Here is a 4,481-nt window from a genome sequence, read left to right on the forward strand (position 1 = left end):
GTTTCAAAGACATAATCAATACTTTTCTTCTTTTATCATTACTCCCATTAGCTCCACTATCCACGCCCAACACTTGATGCTCCATTTCCGGGTAATTTCCGGGATCTACTCCGCTTGTTTCTTGAGAACGCAACAGTATCCTTGGGCTATCCGCTCCACTAGGCGGCGTAGGCAGGTTTCACGTTCAAAATGACACCTTCACATCAATGTAAACAACGTGACACCTGGTGACAGGTTACATTCGTATAGATTACGGTCATAAAAGTAGAGTTTCTGCAGATGACAGCTGAATGACAGACTCATAATGTCACTTAACCGCACATATTTCATCCCAACAGCAAAAACAACCGACACACGCTGTGATAAAGTGAAGGAATCGACTGACACGAGACTCACCGGTAAGTAACTTTACGCATAAAGTGCTTTTCTCTTGTAAAGTCACTATAACGCATTATTTTGCAGTCCTCGTTTAAGTAAGTCATTATTAAGTTTGTACTGATGTATTATTCTGCTAATTTGTCAAAGCGAGGCTTCAATGGAGTGTTTGGCTGACAGTCATTCTCGGTTGAAAGGTTTCTAAAAACTTCAAACTTGGAAAAAAACCTCTAACCCTTAAAGTATTAGTTATTTTATAACGAAACTTTTATGATGGTTTATCACTTTCTGCTCCTGCTGATGTCTTATCATTTTCTTTTTGAAGGAGCACTCCTTTGAAAAACAAATGATGGTGACCTAAGGAAGTGGGGAAGGTACGGGTTCAAAAAAATTAATAGCAAAATCCAGTTTTTCAGGCAAGAAGTATAACCCCTGGTGGACACCATGATCCCCCACACCTTTCTCACTCACGCCACACCATTCATTCATAACAATTTCTCTTTTTGAGATTTAAGACTTTTTTTGCAAACTTTTATTTTTTAATTACAAAATAATTAGTTTTACTCTCAAACACAGTATGTTTGTTTGAATAATAAAGACAAAAATAACCCCATAAAAAGCCGAAAACACACCTGCATCGTGCAACGTAGGGAGTGTTTGGCCTTAATCGCACATAGTTCCTAGCAGTAATCAATCCTACTGGTTGACAACGTGATTAACAACCCACAGCTGATAGAGATTAGCGTAACAAACAAGAAGCTGCACGAACACGACCGCAAAGAGAAGTCTTCTTTGAATGTGGTAAGTCAACAGTTTTCGTCGATAAAACGTTTTATATTTAAGTAACTTTTTAGCATGTCCTTAATTTTGTGTCTCATTATTGTTAGTTTGCGCTGTTTGATGTCGAGAGCGGATATTTGTGTGTTGTGCTAATGATAAACACACTGGTTGTTTGTGCAAGTACAATTAGCAAAATTAGCCATGGTTTTACTATAAATAAAACCCCAAAACGATGGTGATTGTTATTGTAAACCATGGTATTTGTAGTACAAATACAAAAGGTAATCAAGTCGACAAAAAAGCCTTGAATATTCTATGCTTTTATTAGAAATTGCATTTAACAGTTAGCTAATAAATTTGAGGCATTGCACATCCACAGTAAATGACTTCGGCCTACTATGCTAGTAAAATAAGGTGGATATCTGTATTTCTTTTTATGCAAGCACCCCGTCACCTAAAATTGATTAGTTTTAGCATGTGTACATCTTAATTGACTCTACAACAGTTTACACATTTTTACTGCATTTTGCATTATTATTATTATTATTATTATTATTATTAATTGAGACTATCATTTCACAATATATCAATCTGACTTGTGGTTTCCTACAGGAAGAACTTGTTAGTGAATTGTGAGCTGTTTTTAAGTTTCTGCTTTCTGTCTGTAGGGTATTTCTGGTTCAGAGTTGCTGGAGATCATGAGGAGGTGGCAGGGGAGCTTCCTTTTATGAGGGGAGCAACTGCTGGATCCTCGTTGACCTTTGACTCTTTTCTGGACTCCGTGAAGTGCACCGTTTGCTGCTGTAATGCATCTTTGAGCTGTTGGACCTGTCTGATTATACCAACTCGGACCCATTCTCTGGGTAAATGCTTTGATGGGCCATTTGTTTTAACAAATGCCTTGCATTAGAGAATGATCACTGTGATTTTTGTGTGTAAAGTGTGTGCTCAATAAAAGGATAAATGTGATATTTGTGTGCCGTTCATGATTTTCAGAGATCCTCTGATCTCAGTTTTCCAAACACATACTGTTACTTCTAATCAGCTGTTCAATCTTTTTAAGTAAGGGTTGTGTGCATCTGGCAAATTTGTCTTTGGATAAGCTGTGGTTGATTTGTAGTTTAAGTCCAGTTAATTTGTTCTTAACAGAGCAGCTTGTCTTCAAATAAATGACTGTTTATCAGCAAAGTGTGCATCTGAATGTAATGTTGCGACAACTTCACACGGATCAGAGTTTTGAGCAGTTGTTCATCTCAGTGTGAGCAAATGTCTGACTAATATACCTTCAAATGAGCAAAACACGTTTCTCCATGTCCAGGTGTCGTCTGTAGAGCGAGGGAGCCTGATGAGTCCTGGGTCTGATCCGGGTGGAGCATTTTGCAGGTAAAATAAGCTTCTGTGTGGGTGGAGCCTAAAGTGGGTGGGCTGTTATTGATTAAAAAAAAAAAAATTTTTTGTACTTAGCCTGTGTCTGGAATTTTTACAAGTATAAACTTAAAATTTTGATTTCTGCTGGATAACCGCTGCTCGACATTGTCTGGGAAGCCCCAGGGGGAGCGTCTGGATCTGTACTCCCCCTTTGTCTGTAACCTTCTCTCGTTTCAGGTCGTGCTCTGATCCGCTTTGCAGCTTGTCACAGCGCACTACCGAACGACCGCCACGCAACCGTGCTTCGGTGACCAGTCTGGGGCTTGAACCCGGTACCTCCCGTCCAGGGAGTACTTGCTCAGTCCACTGAGCCACTGGCACTTCCACACTTACTCTACTGTTTTGTTTTATTTTGTTTTGACTTTTTTTTTTCTCTAAAGACTAGAGAAATTAAATGTTTTTCCATCCCGATAAGGGATTTGAACCTGGGACTCCTAGGTTGTAGACTGACGCTCTGACCACTGGGCCACAAGCTCTTTCACGTTTATAGTTCTTTTTTTTTTTTAACTTTTGACTTTTTTTTTTCTCTAAAGACTAGAGAAATTAAATGTTTTTCCATCTCGATAGGGGATTTGAACCTTGGACTCCCAGGTTGTAGACTGACGCTCTGACCACTGGGCCACAAGCTCTTTCCCTCGTACTCTTCTTTTTTGTGAACTTTTGACTTTTTTTTTTCTTTTTCTAAAGACTAGTGAAATTAAACATTTTTCCATCCTGATAGGGGATTTGAACCTTGGACTCCCAGGATGTAGATTGACGCTCTGACCACTGGGCCACAAGCTCTTTCCCTCATACTCTTCTTTTTTGTGAACTTTTGACTTTTTTTTTTTTTCTAAAGACTAGAGAAATTAAACATTTTTCCATCCTGATAGGGGATTTGAACCTGGGACTCCCAGGTTGTAGACTGACGGTCTGACCACTGGGCCACCAGCTCTTTCACTTTTATAGTTCCTTTTTTTTAACTTTTGACTTTTTTTTTTCTCTAAAGACTAGAGAAATTAAATGTTTTTCCCTCCCGATAAGGGATTTGAACCTGGGACTCCCAGGTTGTAGACTGATGCTCTGACCACTGGCCCACAAGCTCTTTCACTCTTACTCTTCTTTTTTGTGAACTTTTGACTTTTTTTTTCTCTAAAGACTAGTGAAATTAAATGTTTTTCCATCCCGATAAGGGATTTGAACCTGGGACTCCCAGGATGTAGATTGACGCTCTGACCACTGGGCCACAAGCTCTTTCACTCTTACTCTTCTTTTTTGTGAACTTTTGACTTTTTTTTTTCTAAAGACTAGTGAAATTAAAAAATTTTCCATCCCGATAGGGGATTTGAACCTGGGATTCCCAGGATGTAAACTGACCCTCTGACCACTGGGCCACAAGCTCTTTCACTTTTATTGCTCTTTTTTGTGAACTTTTTATTTTTTTTTCCTAAAGACTGGTGAAATTAAAAAAATTTCCATCCCGACAGGGGATTTGAACCTGGGACTCCCAGGATGTAGATTGACGCTCTGACCACTGGGCCACAAGCTCTTTCACTCTTACTCTTCTTTTTTGTGAACTTTTGACTTTTTTTTTTCCTAAAGACTGGTGAAATTAAAAAAATTTCCATCCCGACAGGGGATTTGAACCTGGGACTCCCAGGTTGTAGACTGACCCTCTGACCACTGGGCCACAAGCTCTTTCACTCTAACTCTTCTTTTTTGTGAACTTTTGACTTTTTTTTCTCTAAAAACTAGTGAAATTAAAAAAATTTTCCTCCCGATAGGGGATTTGAACCTGGGATTCCCAGGATGTAAACTGACCCTCTGACCACTGGGCCACACGCTCTTTCACTTTTATTGCTCTTTTTTGTGAACTTTTTACTTTTTTTTCCTAAAGACTGGTTAAATTAAAAAATTTT

This window comes from Garra rufa, chromosome 4 (assembly GCF_049309525.1).
Source record: "Garra rufa chromosome 4, GarRuf1.0, whole genome shotgun sequence".
Taxonomy (NCBI): Eukaryota; Metazoa; Chordata; class Actinopteri; order Cypriniformes; family Cyprinidae; genus Garra; species Garra rufa.